The sequence below is a fragment of the Protopterus annectens genome, chromosome 9.part0, assembly GCF_019279795.1.
Source record: "Protopterus annectens isolate FY-2018-M chromosome 9.part0, PAN1.0, whole genome shotgun sequence".
Taxonomy (NCBI): Eukaryota; Metazoa; Chordata; order Ceratodontiformes; family Protopteridae; genus Protopterus; species Protopterus annectens.
In genome coordinates, this window is record NC_056743.1 from 1,817,481,122 (window position 1) to 1,817,503,739 (window position 22,618).

Below are 22,618 nucleotides of genomic sequence, written 5' to 3' on the forward strand. Positions count from 1 at the left end.
CCTGCTGTTCGAATAAGTCCTACATCTGACTTGCCTGTTGACCAAAGAGTCGTTGGTATCTCACATAAGGCTTTCTCTTCTTCTTCTAATAAAAATGCTAATCAGCTGTCCTTGCAAGATTGCAAGTGTACAGCCGGGAACCAATTCAACTTTTGTTTCTGTATCCCCTGTTCTGACAATTCTAAGTCAGTCTGTTTTTCCCATCTTGTTACCTTCTCTCCTAAGTCTGCCCATTTTATGTTTTTGTTCTTTGTCAAGCTGACATGTGGCAATCGATTTGATCTATATAATGCAAGGAATTCTTGAGGTAATGAACAGCTAACCACACTGTTCCCCTCAGTATCCCAATACAAAGTACGTAATACTAATCTAGTTGCACGATTTTTGAACAATTCTTGCTCATATTCTCTATCAGGTCCTGGCGTATTACAGTAGTATAGAGTACAGTGTAACAAATGCTGTCAATCAGTGTCAAGGGAGGGGGCTTTACTGATGGCTACGTTCATCAGTTCCTCGGTTACTGCCCCTGGACCAGTCGTAACTAGGTCCCGGCTGTACCAATCAAAAGTTTCACCTTCCGATCGCACCACAAAAGTGTCCATTTGTTTCTGTGCCTCCATACCCTGCACAGTTTGAACTACTGCTATGCCAAATATCTGCATAAGGTCCCTACCCAATAGGTTCACTGGACACTTTGCAGAAACAACAATCTTACTTCTTTGAGTCATACCTGAAACAGGGTCAGTTATTTCTATATCATGGGAGAGTGGTTCCCGGTATAGCTGTCCATTTGCAGCTTTCACTAATATATAATCAGGTGATTCAGAGTGTTCTGGGAAATTGGAGGGGTGTATCAGGGTCCGTGACACTCCTGAGTCACACAGGAATTTGACTTCCCTTCCCTCCACCAGAAGTGTAACTTCCGGTTTTGTGTCTGCTAAGTAGAGCTCTAGGCTCAATAATGCTAAATCCAAAATTTCACTTTCTTCATCCTCTATATCTACCTGCACTTCCTCTATTCCTTCTATCACATTTACATTTGTCCTCTGTTTATTAACTTCTCCTGATGATTTCTGACTTTTGCATGATGTATCTTCACTATCATATAATCAGTCCTCATCTCCCTTGTCTTCTGTGATTACCTTCTTATTGTGTTTACAATCCCTCGCTAGATGTCCCCTCTTCCCGCACTTAAAGCATTCGCCTCTCTTTTTCCTTTCTTCAAAATCTTCTGACCGTTTGTCAGACTATTTATTTCCCTGGGCATTTTTCTTTCCCTTTTTACCTGACTGTAACACAAATACTTCAGCTCCATCTTCAGCAGTGAAGACTTGCGCCTTCTTTTTCTTCTTGCTATTAAAATGTCTTTCAGCATACCTAGCATATTCAAGTAAGGCTTGTAGCCTACTTGTTCGATGATCTATCATATGCTTCGTAATGAAGCTACTGATATGTGCAATGCAACCTTTTAAAAATGCATTTTTCAGTTGTTGTTCATACGAGGAATCATTCACTTGGTTTTCAGGAACTGTCATACCACTATGGTTATTAAAACATTCCAATAATCTAGCATAGTACCCATCTACCGTCTCATTTTCCTGTTGTATGCATTGGTTAATGCAAGTCCTGTCTGCTCTAGGTTTCCATTTCTCAGATATTCGGTCTGTAAGACCTTTCACTCTATTGTCTAGTTCTGCGTCACTATGTGGGAGTGGTTTAAACTCTGCATTACGAGGATTCCAGGTGCCACAAATCATGTGCCAATCTGGACCTATAATTTATCTGACTACTTTTTCTACTTCTTCCCCATTCAAGTGGTAACTCAACCTCATGCCTTGCAAATCTTCTAAAAATTTCATAAAATTAACTTTCAGATGGGGAATTCCCTCAGTAGCTTTCAGGATATCCTCCGGTGTCCATGGCCTGTATACTAAGAGAGTTGGGTCCTGCCCTGCCTGTCCTGCCTGAGGATTTGGGAACTCTTTAAGCGGACACATTTCTTCCTCATTCTCATCCTGTAGGTTTCTCTCTATTTGATACAATTCTGCATCCCCATGTATTTTACGTGTTCGGGACCTAGTTTCAATAGTATCTCTAACAAATGGTTGTGGTCTCACTGAGACCTCAGGATAACGCGGAGGCGGACCAGCCTGTCCACCCACTTCATATCCTGAAAAAGGCAATGGAGGGGGCAGGGGAGGAGGAGCCATTGCTATTACTATGTTACTATCTTCTTTATCCAAAAATAATGCTTTTGAATTTTTAGTCTTCTGTTCCCTACGGTTTGCTTCCTCAATCCACCTGTGTGCCTGAGGAATGCCTAATTGGCGTTGCTTTTTTGCCTGACCTTCCGCATCAGATTTAAGTTGCTTAAGGAGTTTAACCAGTGAAGTTTTATCTAATTTACCATCAAATTCATATTTGTTAACCCACTTCGTATAATACCTAACATTATCAGAATGTTGTGATTGCATATATTTTTCATCTTTGGTTAGGGGCGGATCTTGTGATGTTTTAGTGCACTGATTTCCCATGTTAAAAGAAAATGTTACGTAACCCTTCTTATCACGTGGTACCAAAATTTCCTTTCCTTTCACAGTTTATCTAGAATAACTGCCTACCTTATTCTGTTACCCTGATCTATGACCAAATACACAGTAATTCCTCTTGTCCCTGATCTGCATAACAAATCTTGATAACAATATTTACTGTAACCTAGTCCCTGATCTAAAACAGAAAAAAGGCAAAAGTCTTCCTACCTGAGCCTCCGGTATTGAGCTGTCCAGGATCCGCTTTTCAGCCACAGATCAGAAAGTGGCCAGCCTGTTTAAACGACAATTCAGTCGGAGGTCTTTTCACCCAAGAAGAACCGTTTCGGTAACTTCTCCTGCGCAGTATTCGACCACCTGTAGACTCTGATCTGCAGCTGTCTGAGGGATTTCCGGCTAAGAAGGACCAAACTGTTAAATAAAATAAAAAGATCAATACACAGGAGGTTCAGGTTAAAAAGTTTACTAGTGTACACCAGGAGGCAAAAAATGTACAAGTACAGAATTTTGTCTGACATGAAACAGGAAGTACACAATTTTTATAGTTACTTACATTCAAGTTGTGCCCACCTTACTGATGTGGTCAGTCACAGGGCATCTACATCACTTTAGCTTACAGTATTCTATTCATAAAATAATGCTGATGCTGTATAATTTAAAAACGTTTTCCTCTGGTAACAATATGGCCTTGCTCACCACCTGGTCAGACATAATGTCTTTCTGTAAAGTTACTTCTTCATGGTTCCAGGCTAGTTTGAATACAATAGCAGATTCAGTCTTCTAATACACTTCTTTGTTCCCCTGTAACACTTTCCCAACAGCTGCATGTTATCTAGTAACACATACACAAGGCCAAATCATCCCAGCAGGAAAGAGCAGAAGATTTTCATTATTTCACATATTTAATTTCCTGACCCAGCAGATAATCACTTGTGAAAAGCATAAACATTAGAACTTGCTGAGCTAGCAGCTGCCAGGGTCAGAGGCCAACTTGCAACAAGGCACACTGCAGTTTCAAAAACGTCTTGCAATTACATATGAATTTATTCTTTTTGCTATATCATTAATAGAATAAAATGCATTACATACTACTTTGCTTTTTAAACTAGCACTTCACATATATTCAAATACGTATTTCTCTAACAATATGTAAAGTGTTTTCCCCACATGCTATGTAATGAGTGCTCTCATAAATGAACCTGTATAACCCTTAAGATCATCGACAATGATGTTTGTCTGACTATTGTGCAATACTCTATGTACCTTTGTTGCAATTTGTTCTAGATAATGTATCTTTACATTTCTGTATTACTATATCTGAACTGTATACTGTATTTGGAGCTTTTCTCCCCGGGTCTCCACTGAAAATGGGTCCTTTGGGCCCAGTGGACTTCCCCAGTAATCAAACTGGAAATAAAATAATAAATACATAAAAATAAATGAATGTAGTAGTAGGAACTCAGAGTGAATTTACATGTTGTTCCCCAAGGGACAATAACTGGACTAGATAGGTTCATAGGTTCACAGAAAGTTACTAGGTTATTGACCCGAGGGTCTTTACATGCCTAGCTATTAGATCCCAGTATAATACTAGATGAGAGATATTGTCTATGCTCAATGTTTTTCTAGCAAGGACTACCCATGTCTAAGAGAAAAGCTGGGACAATCTCTGGTAGAAATTTATGGTTTTCCATCCAGTTATCTAGGTTGCCCTTAAACAGGGTCATGGAGGTGCTCTGCTTGATATGGATTGGAAACCTATTCTAGAGGAGTGGCAACTTCTGTGAGATGTATCTGTGTCTGCAGCAGAATATGTTTATACCACAGGCTAGATTGAGGTCCCTGGAACGGGGGACTCTAGTCCCATTTGACTTATGGATGTGCAGCATTTCCATTAGATTTGGGTCAGAAGTAGCACTGTAAACCAGGCATAAGTCACCTCTAAGTAGTCTATAAGCTACTGAGTACAGTGACAGTGACTTCAGTCTGTCTGGATAAGACATGCTCTGGAGAACCTGAATTTTCTTAGCAAGAAATCTCTGAGGTCTCTCAAGTAGCTGCAGGATCTGATATGGTACATACCAAAGGAAGCATTATATTCAATCATAGGCCTGATGAAGGATGAGAACAAGGGAGTTATAACTTCTTTTGCTCTTGATGACTTTGCTAATCAGGTGAGTGACTTAGAATGCCTTCCTCACCACAGTAGATGCATGGTGACCAAAGGTGAGGTCACAGTCAACTTGTGTTCCCAGGTCTCTCACTACTGAATTGGTACATAGAGTATTATTGTTTATTTTGTAATCAGCAGGGAAATTATTTTTACTTACGGGAATGATGGTGCATTTTTTAGCTTTGACACCAATCATTGGTTTGTGTAAGCCCCTTTTGTAGTACACTGACATTGCTAGGGAAGTCAGTGATAGCACCTAATTTGCAATCATCTGCAAACTTGGTTATCCACAGCCCCTTCATTTTGACCTGGACTTCTGAGAAGTATATGACAAACAAGAGGGGGCTCAGCACTGACCCTTGTGGGACCCACTAGTGACAGGTCTTCTGACAGAGGTAATGTCTCCCACTTTGGCTGAGTGTTGTTGATCTGTGAGCCAGATTGCAACCCACCTGACAACATAGGAGTTGCTATTCAACTGGATTAGTTCATCAATAATGCCCAAATGTGGGATAGTGTCAAAGGTCTTGGCTAAGTCAAAATAGGCTGTGTGCACAGCTTTGCCCTCATCTATGGCTCTGGTCATGTTCTTTAAGAAGTCCACCAGGTTTAGGAGGCATAACCTGCCATTGACAAAACCAAATTGGGCCGGATCCAGGGTTTAGATGTCACCTATATCCTTATTTATAAGGTCCATAATGATTTGTTCCATTGCCTTACAGATGAGGTTGGTTAAACTTATGGGTCTATAGTTATCTGAGTCTGTTGCTGAACTGCCATTGTGGAGGGGGATAATAGTCACTGCTTTCCTTTCAATGGGGACAAAGCCAGTACTCAGGCTGTGGTTGAATAGAGTGCCTAATGGTGCAGCTAGTTCTTGTTTTAGAGCATTAAGAATGCAGCCCAGAATGCCACCTGGTCCCTTGGAGACTGTGCTCTTATCATTGGAGAGAACATTGATGACTTGCTCTTTGGAGGTGAAGGGAGGAGGAGATGAATACATAGTTTGTGACATGCTTGGTGGGGATAGGGGTGAAAATTTTGCCAAAACTGTCTGCTAGCAAGTTTGCAATTTCTGAAGGGTCAGTGTATGTGATGCCATCCACAATTAATTCAGCACACATCTGAATCCTACCTTTTAGGTTGTGGATGTAGCTGAAGAAAGTCTTATGGTTATTCTTGGCTATGGTTGCTAAATTTCTCTCATAGTTGCTCTTTGAAGATTTTATGAGTTATCTTATTTGCTTGTTTAGGCTGAGAAGGATACTCTTCCAGTTGTGGGATATCACTTTTGTATTTTTAGATAACAGCTTCTTTTACTTATTGTATAATTTATTAATGCTAGATGTCTATGTGGATGATTTGTTTCTTTCTTGAGGATCTTGTTTTAATCCTATCCAGCATGGCTTTGTCTATACAATTGTGTAGATGTTTATACAAGGTATCAGTGTAGTATAGCCATCAATTCCATCTGTGGAAAATGGAGCTTGGAAGTTGACTATCCCTTCCCTTAGGAGAGTATATTTAGATTTGGTGAAGATTTTTGGCCTGACTTGTCTTATGGGGACATCTGGTGCTATTGCTACTTCACAAATTACTTATTTATGGTTGGATTTAATCACTGCAGGCCCTACACTTGAGGTGTTGCATCAGTCATTCATATTGTTGAGGACCAGGTCTAGAATATTAGAGTGCCCTTGTTCCAGGGCATTTGAGTTAGCAAAGTCCAGGAACTTTTGTGTGAGTGAGTTTTGGCTCATATAAGATTACCAATTAATGGTAAGGTAGTTGAAGTCACCCATGACTAGGGTATTAGGTTGCATCTTAATCATCCCAGATAGGTCTAAATAAGCTGTGTGGGCATATTGGTTCATGGAAGGGGACATGTAACTGATGATAAGCTGAAAGGGGGTCCTACCCACAGTAATATGGACTTGGAGTAACTACATATAGTTTTATTGTCTAATCAGTCTAGAGGTGTAATTATCTTTAATGAAGATAGATACTCCACCTGCTTTGTTCTCATACCTTCAATTTGTGGTCTGAAAGTGTGGAAGGCATTGTATCCTTGCAAGGCTGGAGTACTTTCTGTGGCATTCAGCCAGGTTTTAATTTATATTTTGCAGGAATATGTGCATTTAGTGAGAGCTTTAACACACATCCGATAACTATTTCAGACCATGCACCAGTAATTACTAAGGTAACAATACAGGGTAATGAAGTAAAAATTAGATACCGGCATTCCACACCTGCCTGTTTAAAATATAGGAAATTAAGGAATGGGTAGGGAAAACTATTCAGCAGTTATTAGGGAAGATAGAAAGTACTCCAGAAATAATAGCTAGTGAGTAGAATAAAATGAAAGTGGAATGTAAAAATATGGTAGAAATAAAAGGAAAACAGATATGGTTAGGAAGTAAAAAGATTTATTTCAAGGGACTGACAAAGGTTAAAGTATTGCAGAATAACAGGAATCTCACAGAAGAAGAACTGACACAACTGAAGGGTGCTAAAGATAAAATAAGGGGGTATAAAGATTGCTGTTAACCAACTATTTTTGATAATAACTCCCAAGCAAAAAATGTTTATCACAATGATTTAGGAAACAGAATGTGCAATAGGTTATGAGCAAACTCAGGGAGCCTGTAAAAAGAAATAAAAAATAAGCAGAAGTATTAGATGCATTTCACAAATGTTATAACAATGTATAAAGCATAGAAATGAAGGAATCAAGAAAAAACACAAATGGACATATATATGCCAAAGTTAGAGATGCATAAGGGTCAACATGCAACAGTTAAGATAGTAGGAGATGAGATAAAAATGGTGATGTATACTCATTCTGCAGGAAAGTCCTTAGGAATAGATGGCATTCTGGTGGAAGTTTGGATAGCTAGGAGGGATGGAAGTGATAAAGATCTGGAAGGTTTTGTTTAACAGTGTTTTAAAAGGAGGAGAAGTGCCAACATCCTGGAAAAAAAATCAATGGTGGCTATATTACATACAGACAGAAAACACCCATCAGATCCAGATTCTTCTATGCCCATTTCATTTTTTTAAATTATAATTACTGCAAATCCTATTTGAATTATGCTGACTTACCTTTAATTTCTCTATAAACTGGGTAAAATTTCTCTACCAATTAAATCACTGTCATATAACTATCTATCTAGTATAGAAGTCTAGAAGTATCTATTCTTAACCAATGTTTTATATTATATCTAATTTGGTATAATCATTTAAACTATATTTGTTTTGTGTTATTTTTAAATATGTAAAAGTATTGTTCTTAAAATGTTTTATAATACTAGCTTTTCTCTGCGTGCCTTCACTGAAAATGTACTCCTACCCAGTTGGACTTCCCTGGTAATCAAATGTCAATAAATACATAAATAAAGTGTTTATGTCTATAAAAATATGGCAAAGGTGATACCAAATTGATAGATATGGATGAATGTGGTTTTATGGAGGGGAGGCAAACATTTGACAACATTAATAGAAAAATGATGATCCATAGAGAAGCAGAATGTAAGAAAATACCGCTGTTGTTTGCGCTTCTTAATACAGATAGCATTCAACAGAATAAGCTATAATTATATGAGAAAGGCAATTAAAGCATGTGTATTCCCTGATACAATAATAAAGTTAATTAAGAGGATATATGAGGGACCAATGGCAAAAATCAAAGTGGGAGGGTTCTTCTATGATATGTTGTGTCTGAACAGAGGAACCAGACAGGGGTGTCCTCTTCCCCTTTGTTATTTGCATTATAATTAGAATTACTGGCATAGAAAATAAGAGACTCAGAAGTTTAAGGATATAATTGGTATGGAAATCAATACAAGTTGGTTATATATGCAGACAGCATTATTTTGTACCTGATAAAACCATAAAAGGACATCTCAGTGTTGTGGAACATTCTGAGATAGTTCCAAATTTTGGGGGGATATAAGATTAGTGAAAATAAAACAAAGGCTGTAGCTGTAAACTATGTAACTATACATGAATTGGTTTAGCAATACCCACATTTATAGGGACATGATACTATGAAGTATTTAGGAGGATGGGTTAAAAAGGATTTGCTTACTGGCAGCTAAGGATATGTGGGAAGAGACCAAACAAAAGAAAATGCAATAACTGAGAATCTGGAAGCTCTTGCCTATGAATATGGATATCAAGATACAAGCAGTAAAATGTTTTCAATCCCTTTAGTTTTATACTCAGGAGACCAGATGGCTTAGTGGTTAAGGTCTTCACCTCTCATGAACAAAGTACAAGGTTGGATCCTGACATCCAACAAATGCCTGTTTGGAGTTGCATGTTCTCCCTGTGTCTCCATGGGGTTTCTCCCATGTCAGAAAAACATACTGAGTGTTTTGATCTCAAACTCACCAATGAATGGAGCTGTGGGCAGCAGCACAGACTTTACATGGTGCCCTATAGGGGGAAGAGTTGTAGGGACCAACCCTTTGGGCATCTACTGTGGTGCACAGTATCATCAAGATAGAAGAGCATGGCTCACAGACTGCATGCTGTGGCAGGGCTAGCTACTTGATGGTGTAAAATATGGCTCTAGGTGATTCAGTCATGATGACTAATGTTGCCAAAAATGGGCATGGGTAGTTACCAGTGATAAGTGGGTTGAGGACCTCGCCTACACAGACTCACAGGGCCTTTGCTAACAATGGGAGGGGTGTATGTGCCCCTATTAGCCAGTATGTCTCCACCATAAAGCCCAGCAGCCCTGGGTCAATAAGCTACTGGCTGGCCGGTGTCTAGTTGCCCAGCCTGGGATAGCTCTGTTGAGGATGCAAACTGCCAAACATGAACTGAGAATTGCTACACTTAATGTAGATTCAGTTCACTGACAGGACGCAGCTTGGAAGTAGATGACATGATGATACAGAGGGGGTTAGACATCCTATGTATCCAAGAAAATGCAGTGGCTTTGGATCCAGAGTCTACTACTCAGATGGAGGGCAGGCTGGAAATACTGTAGGAATTGTCGGAAGTCAGTAATGGATATCATCAGAATTAATTAATAATTCATTCATAATAATTAATGATTAATTAATTAATTTTCTTGGGTGGTGAAAGCCAGGGTACATTTTTGGCTAGGCTTGTATAGGCCCTAGGGCCAGTAGCCTAGTACCTCCCTATGAACCTATGAACCTATAATGACAGACTCATGGTAGTCAGACTCCAGTGTAATGATAGTGCAGTATTCATAATCTCAGCCTATGCCCCACAGCATGGTTGTGATAGTGAGGAAAAGAGTGCATTCAGCAGTTGCAGATACATGAACTGGTGTTGATAATGGAATGCACATATCGGGGCAGACAGAACTGTGCATGCCTGGGTCCACATGGCAACAAGAATAAAGAGTGGGGCAACAGGAATAAAGAAGGAGAAGCCATTCTAGACTTCTGTCTGGCAAATGGCTTGATAGTAGCACATCCAACAGTAGTCAAAATGCAACTCAGGTAGACTTCCTCCTAGTAAGGAAAAGGGACTGGGATAGAATCCATGATTGCAAAGTCATCCCCAGTAAAACACAGTATAAACCACTAGTTGCCACAATCAGCTGCAAGCAGTGGTCAGAGAAGGCTCTAAGGTCAACAGAGACCAGGCTGAAGACATAGAAGTTGACTGGAAAGAAAGTACAACAGTTCAAGAAATTACTCAGGGCTCTAGCACCCCAAGAAGAGGAGGAAATAGGCAGAGTTAAAGAAGAATGGCAGCACCTAAAAACAGCATGTGTTAGGACTTTCTGTGGCTGAGCCAGGTATGGAAATAAGGTACATAAGGGCTGGTGGTGGAATGCAGATGTCCAGGAAGTCATCAAAAGAAAGAGTGCAGGAAGAAGTGGGAGATAGAAAAGACTGACCAAGCTAGGAAGGACTACTGGTTGGTTAACAAAGATGCTAAGAAGAATAGGGCATCAGAAGCACTGTACCAACTTCTGGAAAGTGACTCAGTAAGGGGCACAAAGAAACTATATCAGGTTGCAAGGCAAAGACAGAAAGATAAAGAAGTTAGTCAGACACCCTTATGCCAGCAACAACCTGCTCACCAGTCCAGAGGACATCAAAGGCAGATGGAAGGCCTGCAGCTTCTGAATGAAGAAAACTCCACAGAAGCTGTACTGCCCCAGAAATAGCCTACAATGAGAGAAGAAGAGGTGCCCAGCCTAGAAGAAGTAAGAACAGCACTAAGGAAGATGATGTCAGGGAAAGCACAGGCTCAGATGAAGTCACAGCAGATATGATAAAGATGCTGGATGAGATGGGGAGAAATGGTTTCTGATGGGTACTAATAGCAGTGTGGAGAGAAAGGTGTATCCTAGATGACTGGAGAATAAGCTTACTTGTGCCAATGTACAAGAATAACGGGGGCATCCACAACTGTGGGCAGTACAGAGGCATCAAACTCCTATCACATTGCATGAAAGTTCTGGAGAGGGTGATTGGTAAACGGATATGCAAAGTAGTAGAATGCAAGATGTGAGATGAGCAGTTTGGTTTGGAATCAGATCAGGATGCAGCACAACTGACCTGATGTTTGCACTGAGACAGATACTTGAGAAGAAGCTAGAAATGAGGAGAGAGTCCAACTGGGCATTCCTAGACTTGGAGAAAGCATATGACAAGGTCCCAAGAAAGCTGATCTGGGCAGTACTGTGGTGGTTTGAAGCCCCAGAAACATTGGTAAAATTAGTGCAGGCTATGTACAAAGACCCAATGACTCAAGTATGCACAATGTTCGGCCTCACAGAGGGGTTCACAGTGGGAGTGGGTGTACATCAAGGTTCAGCTCTGTGCCCACTGCTGTTCATACTGGTGATGGACTACATTAGCAAACAGGTCAGAGGGGACAGATCAACAAAGCTGCTGTATGCAGATGATGTGGCAGTACAGGCAGACTGTGAGCTAGAACTTCAGCAAAGGCTAGGATAATGGAATGCAAATCTGAAGGAACATGGGATGAAACTAAGCACAGATAAGACGGTGGTAATTGCAGCAAATTGAGGAAATCATAAGAAGCTGAGAATAGAGATAGAAGAGAAGATAGTGGAACAGGTAAACAGCTTCAAGTATCTGGGAGGGGTAGTTGTGGAGAAGGGTAGTCTGAATGAAGAGGTAAAGCTAGAATCAGAGGGGCTGCAGCCAACTTGCATGGAGTATCAAATGTAGTCTATGGCAGAAGAATGCCAAAGAAGCTGAAAAGTAAGGTATACAAGACAGTGGTGTGACCAGTACTACTGTATGGTACAGGAACCTGGGCAGTAAAGGCAGAACAGTTGAAGAAGCTAGAGGTGATGGAAATTAAGTGCCTGAGAAAGGTGGTAGGATGCACATTGTGGGACAGACGAAGAAATGAGGACATAAGAGCAGAAGCCAAAGTAGCTCCAATTGCAGAAAAGATCAAAGAGAACAGATTACACTGGTTTGGGCACGTGCAGAAAAGCAGAAGTCAATCTGGCCAGGAAAATTTGTGACGGACAGGAAGAAGGTAAGAGGAAGCAAGGGCATTCAGCAAAGAGGTGGATGGATTGTGTAAAAGATCTGTGACAGTCAGGCATGAGTGTTGAAGAAGGCAGGCATGTGGCACTGAATCGAGAGTTGGAAACAGTTAACACGATACCCCAACCCCATGTAGAAAAAATGGGAAGAAGGAGGGCTGATGATGATGATGATGATGATGATGATACTCAGGTCAGGCATATTTTTATCAACCAGCAGAGAAGTTCTGGATATTAAATAATAAAGCAAACAATGCAGTCTAAAATTGTGAGTGAATTCAAGAAGTGCAGATAAAAGACTGAGGTAAGTTGGAAGAATTAGGCTCTTAGATAACTAATGTGTACTTAACCAGTATATATAAGGAAATGGGTTGATTAGGTGGACCATATGGTATATACTTGCCATCAAATTCTATGACTCTATCTTGATTTTTATTATAATAAAATGTGCCTGTGAAGCTATCCATTTATAATCTCTATAGACAGTTACACTGTATTGCATTTAAGTAAAAAAAAAATATTATGATTATTTTTATAACGTACTACTGTGCTATTCACTTTCGGCCTCCCTTTCTTGAAATGAGATACTGACTACTGGGAAGGCATAGCATGTGGCAGTATAAAATAGCTCTAAACCTGTAGACCTGCATTTAAATTCCATTAGTTTGACTTGCTGACTATGTATTCCTCCAGGCTAGAGCACTCAGTGACACATTACAGTCCACTATTTTTGTAAGAGTGAAACATTATTCCTTCTTTGTTAGTCTTGTATATGCACTATTTTATCACTTACTAGCAGTTCACAATTCTGTGAATCACTGAGACTGTGGTAAAGCACACCATTAATTTTCCCATCTGTTTTAAATGCAGCTTTACAATGTGAATTATATCTGTTGTAAGAGAAAATATAAAACTGTTTTGTCCTTAAAGACTCAGATTGACTGAGCATAATGGATCTGTTACTTAACCTTAAGTATTAAAACTCTGGTAGCACTTTGGTATTTAGTCGGCCAAATGTAATTCTACTGAAAAGCATTTGCAGCTGAAACAAGACAGATGGGCTAAATATAATTTTCTCTGCAGACACAGCCCCTCACTTCCCTCATAGAGAGGGGCTGTGTCCTTATATTACTTACTTAATATAATATGAAGCTGTTGTAATTTGAAGTAAAGAGGAAAACTCCATGATGGGCTTTTCCCTGGTTCTGTATAATTTTGTCCCAGTAGGGCTCAGTCAAGCACTTACCGTTATGTGGAGGTTCTTGGGGAATAAGACTAGCTCTTATTTTCTATGAGCGATTTAATACTACATGAATAAAATGTAAAATTAAAAGTCAGCAAGAGGTGTATGCACAGCTTGAGAGAAACAGGGCCAGGAAAGAATGATTAGTCTTAGCTCTAAGAATTTAAACAGGGACCAAGAAGTTGAAGATAAGAGAACATACCCTTTGGTCCTGTCGAAGAAGGCATATCTGTATAAGGGTCCTTTCAATGCAAGAGACATAAATATTGCTGCTGCATTTCTATCGATTTCTTCATCAGGTTACAGAATGTAACTCCAAATCACAGCATTTTTTTTCTTTCCTTCTTATGATGAAAATTACTGGCTCTGTTTCAGTGGCTATTGATTTCAGAGGAATAAATGATCTCACTGTAAATTCACAGAAATACACTGATATTTATACAGATTTATGGCAAGAAAATGTGAGATACAGGACTTTAATGCAACCTTGTGTGAAGCATAGTATATAAATCTTAAGGATAAAACTGAGTGGGTTTATTAATGCATGTAACACCAAGTGTGTGCATTCAGCTGAAGGTTCAGAGTCTTCGTCATTTATTTTATTATTGCTGGACATTTTTCACAGCTCAGATTTGATGGTCTTGTGGTACTCTGTGTGTGTATGGGTGTGTGTGTGTGTGTGTGTGTGTGTGTGTGTGTGTGTGTGTGTGTGTGTGTGTGTGTGTGTGTGTGTGTGTTGTCATGCAGTAGCACCTATACACGTGCACATACACTCTTCCATGCACATATGCACATAATGATATATAGCATAGCTATGAAGAAGGATGTTAGAAGTGCATCATGTTTTGTACTGCAGTGATAAGGGACAGGTTCCTTGATGAGTGATGAAGCCATTAATCATTAAATGCATTCTAATCACCTACTGTAAAAAAAGTGTATATGTGACACCTAATCCCAAATAATCCATTTACATAGGTTGCAATCATTTTCACTTCTAGTCTCTTGTAACAGCACTATTTGAAGTTTGTTGTTATGAATGGTGTCCAAGGCAATCCTCCACCAATTTGACACTCCCTCAATTTAAAGTTTACAACCAGTCCAGTGCTACTGAATAGCTTTTCGCCCACGCATGTGCTAATCTTTAGCAAGGAGCTATCATGGCTCCTTAATACAGTTCGCTAACTACTTCATGGTGCACAAGGCCTATTAGGTATCAAGCGTTCTTTCCTAAACTGTAGCAGATAGTTATGCTCCTTACTATAGTTCCTCATGGACAAATGGTGACTGATATTTAAACAGCCTAGATTCATGATTGCGGCTGTTTAAATATTTCCAGTACTTCCTGCAGGGATCGAGTGGCCACTGTACTACTGCAATAATCACAAATTCATTTTAGAGAATGAACACATAGACTGGCATCGTTTTGCTACAAATTATCCATCTTCCACCATAAACCTATATAGCTTTACCCAAATCAATAGCCCTACCAAATAGATACAATAAACCTAATAACAAGTCATACATACTTGCCCAGATACTTAACTCAGACTCTATTCAATTAATTTCCTCCTGCACCTTTACAGACACATTCAGTAATCATCTCCTAGCATTTGTTAAAATATCTCCACCAGCTGACCTTCCACTATAATTTAGCAAACAAAAATCCAGCATAGAAACTCTCAATACTACCTCAAAATGCTATAACTGGAATAGATTAAAACCTTTGCCATTTGAAAATGTCCTGCTCCCCTTAGAAAAAAGAGAATCACAGCAAACTATGCCCCATGGGTAGCTGGAAACACCAAATACTTACATGTAAAAAAGATAAAGCATGGAAATGGCTTCATCAAAAAATCACAGCAAGCTTTTTATCATTTAGATAACTTATCAAAGCGGATAATAAAAACTACTACACCACAACCAAGAAACGCACTAAGCCAATCCAAAACATTTCTCGACAACAACTAACCACCTACTACACCCAGCTAAAACAAGGCAGTCAAATCTCTCACTAAATGGCTACCCAGCGAAAACTGCCTCTTAATTAAATTCTTATAAAGTATATAACTGCACTGACTAAAACAACATCCCTAGATCCAGTAACCCTCAGAAATATCAGTTCCTTACCCTACTGTCACATTTTCATTCAGTCATCCCAACACATACTATTGGAAAACACCATCAAAAACCTTCCAACCAAATAACACATAACAGCTGAAGTAGATGCCATCACATATCCGGTCTCTATACCAACAAATAGATCTATACATGTCCCATTACTTAAAAAAAAAAAAATCCTTCAACTTCACAAAGCTGGAAATTCTTCTGAATTTTCTAATTATATCACTATACTATTCCCAGTATCCAAAATCCTAGAAAAAAACGAGAACTTCTTTAGCATCTCTTTGGCTTCCCTCCCAACATACGCATAGGTATGGCTTTCACCCAAACTACAGCACAATCACTGCTCTAATTATATTTGGCAATACCATCAACTAAAATAAAAACACAGGCAACTGGGTTTCCTCTCTGTTTCTGGATTGTCAAAACCTGCTGATATCATCTCAAATTCCTACAATATTCTCCTAGGCCCCTCTCATTCCATGCGTCAATGGTTTCATAGCTATCTGTCTGCCAGGTGCCTATCACTTAAGGGGCAAACATAAGACTCATCTTTGTTTCCTATTAATGTTGTAGTATCACAAAGGTCCATTTTAGGACTGTTATTTTTTAATTTCTGCATCAGTGGCATATACGCTGCATCCAAACATCAAACCCTAATCCAATATGCAGATGATTCTATAGTCATGTGTTCAAATTTAACACAACTCCAACAGATTATCACAAAATCCATTACATTAACTGAATTCTGGCTAGATAACTCTCAGTTGTGACTGAACAACCCCCCACAAACCATACCTTTCTTTCTTTCCATATCATACAATGCAGATAAAGCAGTTTCTGCAAAAAAAAAAAATAATAAAAACTACAACAATTCTACAAAAAGATAACAAAGTTTGCTGCCAACCAGACAAACAGGTCCTAACATTGTACAGCCTTTAAATACCAAATTTGGCTTAAACTACCAAACTACCTTATATAGTCTTAACTAGTCGTAGCTCACAGCATAGTCCACAAACCAGAAAAATGCCAATATTAAATGACATCATTCAACACTATTCTCCAGCAAGAATCCTCTGCGGAAAACGTAAAATATTCTTCATAAGATACAAGCCACATGATTCAGGTGGTAATGCCTTATACACCAACTATATTGCTGAAGTCTGAACATTTCATCTTCCTGTCAATGACACTTAATAGTAGCATTCACACATTTAAAGCTGGGCTAAAACAATTTCTGGAAGAATCAAGAATCTGTTCCTCCTCATTTCTGTTGAACCTATTTCACACTTCAAATACTTATTATGTTGCTTTATATCTGCAGGGATCCAATCCTTCTTTAAACATATCAAGTCTATGACTAATCATAACTCACACATGTATGGTATATAATCATTTATACCACCTTATTTCTCCAAAGTATTATTTTACTACTGAATACATTTACTGTTCACTATTACACTGGTGAACATACAGATGTCCTGTATCATATCTATAGCTAACTGGTTCACGATTCCAAAATGGTGGACAGCCTGTAAACACACTAGCTGTGCAGCTCCTGAATCCTTAACTTTTATCTGACCTTTTGCCGGCACATCATACAAAGAAAACACCTGAAAAGGTCAAGGATTGAGAAAAGAACACAAATCTAAACTATCTCTATTACTATTTTTGGCACAAAAATCATTTTTACAGTCAAACTTTAGTTACTGGATACTGAAGCCTGAGCCGCATGGTGTGGATACTTCCAGACAATGAGGCCTAAACAAAAAGGAAACAACAGGGGAGAAGAACTATATAACTTTGAAACAGCAAACTCAACTAAATCCTGTAACTTCAAGCAACTACCTTTTGCAACTGAAATGGCTAACCAATCAGACCAAATGAAAACACTAACCACTAAAACCAAATTGTCTTTTATGACTACACCAGAAAAGGACACCTCATTTAAATGGTAAAAACTAAGCCAAAGCAGGATACCATGAAATCAGCCCTTATATCGAAACAAGATCAGGCTCTAACAATTGAAGACCTTAAAATGGTATTGCAACCTTTGCAAACTGAAATCTAGAGATTCTCACATAAACTAGCCTCGTTTGGATCCAATCTGGATCAAATAATGCTACGACTCGAACAGAATGAAGCAACAACTATGGACAATGGAATGAAAATAAAAGAATTAAAATTTGCAGTCTGACAATGATACTATCAAAAGAAGCTACATAAAAAAATGCTAGATCTCAAAGCTAGAAGCTGACATAACATTATAGTGAGAGGAATCCCTGAGTCCATCAAAAATGCTCACCTTACTACAATAATCAAAAAGGTCCTAAACACATTCCTTGATAACAAAGATCTACCTGACATTGCAACACTCCTGGATGGTGAAAACCATATGGCCAACACCATATGATCGACATTCGGAATGCCGGCAATGCGGAACAGGCATCTCACTAAATTGCGGAATGGAAAGATTTCCATTCCTGCACTGTAGTGTGATCTTGGAGTTGGTATATTAAAGATAGGGGTGGTAGGGGGGGTGCAGGGGGGTAGAGCCCTCTTTTAGCAGTTGAAAGGAAATGTTATTTTCCTTTTACATGGTCTACTTACAATGTCGAGATTTCGGATGTCGGTAATATGGTATCGGCCATATGATTGTAGGCATTCTGAAATTTCGGCATTGTGAAGTAGATCCATATATATATATATATATATATATATATATATATATATATATATATATATATATATATAGACATACAGATAGGTATGTTATTTAGAGTTAATCAATAATACTTTTAGTAGGAATGCCTTTTGTAATGTTTTGTAAAGTTCTGTGGTTGTTCTGTTATACCTCCTCTACTAGAGTTTTTTTGGCCTAATTTTGACATATTTATTATTGTCATCAAGTTATGCATGTTTTAACTGCTGGTATTACAGATGATCCCTCTGCGTGCTTTTCTTCAGCAAGATATTCATGTTGTTATTGCTATTGTTAAGGTACGAGGTTAGATACAACTTTCTTTTCATCATTAATAATTAAGAGGAGTAGCTAAGCACAGTGTATAGCTGATGTCTGTCTATGTTTGGATCAAGCTATTTAGTTTTATGATCCCTCGGCTTCACACTTCTTTCACCCCAGGCCTAAATTTATCTACTTCCTGCAATGCAATAAGCATATACATATCTTTACTGAGGGATGGGTGGTTAGGCACCTATATAGGTTTTAAGAGTTTAGTAATCACTTCACTTAAGCTGTCTCCTAAATTTACAGCTCTATGTACGCACATACAGTCTTATATGTCTCAGCTAACCAACACTTTCAAAAACAAATCAAGATTGTGATAATGATTACAATAGATTCATGGACTATAAAGGGGCTATTAGACAAAAAAAGAGAATCCTAATTATGCACCTTACATTCCAAAATAAATGTAATATAACATTTTTACAAGAAGTGCATATGACTAACATGCTTTGGAATAATGATAGAAATAGGAAACGGGTAAAGCAAATAATTGCTGCTGGTTATAACTCCTCATCTAGGGGAGTAGAAATTATAGTTAATAAATCTTATCAAGCAGAGATCACCTCCACAAAAAGTGATCCTAATGGAAGATGGTCCCCAGGATTCATGAAGCTTGCGCCAGGCACAGGCATAGCGTAGGCGTTATAATGCCAAATATGGCCATAAAGCGATTCAGGTATGATCCAATTCCATGTGCACTACCAACATACGCCAGAACTGCGCAGCCCCCGGCGTAGGTATGCTAATCACCCCGTGTGCAGTGTTGCACCATGCAAATGAAGGCATATAGCGATTCATGAAGTGGTGCAGGTGTAGCGTAAGCCCACGGAAATGTAAACCAAAAAACACAGTTTACATTTTCCCAAACAGAACATCGGAGCTATGGAAGAGGGCCAGACCCAGGTATCATTAGCGTTAACATATGCCAATGGCGAAATACACAGCCAATGGCATAAGAAAAGATGCACAACACGTAAATAACAACATTTAATGTCATGTCCACAGTAATGCACAGCACAACCGCAGGGCATGTGTGCGGAAGCTGTAACATAAAGAAATTATATAAAAATGTCATAAAATCGCAACGTAATAGAAATCAGGTTTACAGCATAATGCACAATGGTAGGCATGGAACACCACAACCAAGGTGCAAGGGTTGCTAAGGGCCTGCGATAGTGTTTGGCATGGTAACTATGAATTAGTAGTCAATGCCATGCAAATGAGGCAGATAATACTGAATCGCAAATGTCCCACCGGATGAAGGTTGTACCATACGGTGCAGCAGTATAACACCGAGGAGTGGCTCAGAGGAGATACATGACATCAGCAGAGAGGTGTGCCACCGTAGCAGTAAGCACATTGGAGCAATGCAAATCTGGCCTGTCCGTTGCTTAGCAAAGCTGCAGGACAGGGGTGGGGAGGAATCGTTTAGCTGAGAGCACACATGGTGCCCAAAAGCGCATGTGTACGAGGATGAAAACATGCTTGAAACCCAGTAATCGGACGCATGTGCCACAAACAATAGCAGAAACAGGAAGGTCAGGGGAAGAAAAGAAGGAAATGCGGAAGTAGGGTAATTGGAGTACTAATGAGCAATCAACACTAATCAACCCACGGAGGCCAATCGATGGCAGCTGACAAGTCTGCTTGCAGAAACCTGCAAAACAAGATAGGGGAGGCATTGGAATGCAAAGAAAGGAGGGGAGGTATTGGATTGCAAAGATAGGAGACCTGACACAGCAGAGCAAAGCAAACTGACAGCAGACCGGCAGTAGCACACATAACGCAAGATACGCCAGGTCCAGGAAAGTACAAATGAAAGTAGGCTGCAGGATGCACGCCAGAAAATGGTAAGTGCAACGTGCAGAAATGTAAAGGGAAGGTCAAGAGGTAATCCATGGCAGGCAAATGTAATTCAACACCAAAGGCACCACAATAGTAGTTCCGGCAGTAAAAGTTCCGGCAGTAAAACACATAAGATAATCTGTAGCTACGATCGTACATACACACCCTATGACATCATCGGTGTTCACAGCACAATAGTATAAAGTGTGAAAGCACCCAACACACACCTGTGTATTCCCAAATACCGCACCATAGGTGTAAACACACGGGGAACTTTTAAAATGTACGTGTTGGGAGCTGCCATAGCTGTGATTCATCAGCATGTGTTAGAGACTGACGGTGTTGTGGAGGATGATGCCGACAACCACCGCAGGCCTTGGAGGAGAAGGAGAGTGTTCAGACCAAAGGTAACCTACCAGGGGCTACATGACCTGGAGATAGTAGAGCGTTACAGGGTGGACAGGGACATCTTACAGCAAATAGTGGAGCTGTGCCGGCCACGCCTGAGAACCAGAAACAACTGAGGGGAACCCATCCCAGTGGACACGAAGGTGTGTGTAAGCCTGCGAATACTGGCCACAGGTACCTTTCAAAGGCCAACTGGAGATATAATGGGTATCTCACAGGCATCAGCATCCAGGGTACTACACCAGTTCCTGGATGCCATGCAATATGCGCTACTTCCACCGTGTGGCACAATACCCGGATGTACTTGGTGCGATAGACTGCATGCACATACAAATCAAGTCACCACCCGGTGAGCAGGGTAGGCGCTACATAAACCGCAAGGGATTCCACTCCATCAACTGCCAGGTCATGTGCAATGTCCAGGGCATTATCATGGATGTGTGTGCTGGCAGCCCTGGAAGCTACCATGACTCCCATATTTGGCATGCCTCACAGCTGTATCAGGTATTTGTCAGGGGGGACATCCCACATGGCCATCTTGTGGGGGATGCTGGCTATGCACTGGAGCCGTGGATGATGACTCCCATCAGAAATGCACACACACCCATGCAAGAACGCCATAATGAGGCACACGCACAAACCAGAATCATCATAGAGCGTGTGTTCGGGATACTGAAATCACAGTTCTGGTGCATGGATAGATCTGGTGGAGCTTTGCAGTACTCTCCAGGCATGTGTGCCCACATCGTCATAGTATGTGCCATGCTACATAATATGATCCTGTGGAAGCAGCTGCAACAGGGACAAAATGGTGAAGGACCTAATAGCCCACCGCAATTGCCAAGGCCATTACAGGCACAGAGGGATTCAGACCATGAACACACTGTGCCAGCCCCAGTAGGCAGATGGAGGTGTGCCCAATATGCCTACGCCTTGGCAAAGAGGGAACGTATAGCACATACTCTGACAGTGTAGGCCCCTATGGACTGACACCTCTCCACCTGCACACACAGTAAAATGGATGGCACACAAACATGACCACCTGTAAATTGTAATGTATAGGTGGCCCAATGTGTGACTCCTACATAGGCAGCCCTCAAACATTGTAAACACAACAGCCAGTGGAACACGGAATGCCAACACCTGAACAGTACATGAGCCTTACAGCATATGGTGGCGCTGTGTGCCTGTCACGTTCCCCGCCAGATATATATATATATATATATATATATATATATATATATATATATATATCTATATGTACACATATGCATATATATAATACAGATAGAAAGGGCAATAGAGGGACATATGGTGATATAGATGGATTCAGCGATATCTGCAAATATAATAGATAGTTCAACGACATTCATAACACCTTGGAGGTACAAATAAATAGGATACTGCCAACCATGGAATGTGTAAAATACCGACATGCATAACCACAAGGCTGAAAGACCGATAGAACACATTACCGGAACAGTACATCCGTGAGTGATAGTTTGATGATATGAAGGGACAGTTAGTCACCACTGCCGGTGTCGCGGTCCACGTAGGTACTGTGTTCAACTGTGTCTGTGAGTGCCGTAGTCTGTGTAAGTGTGTGTTGAGGGTGCCATGTGTGCCTCTGTGTGACTGTAATGTGTGTGTGTGTCCACAACATGTGTTTGTTAGTGCCAAGTCAGAGGCAGATCAGTACGGTAGGTGTGGGTATAGCTAGCTGTAGGCA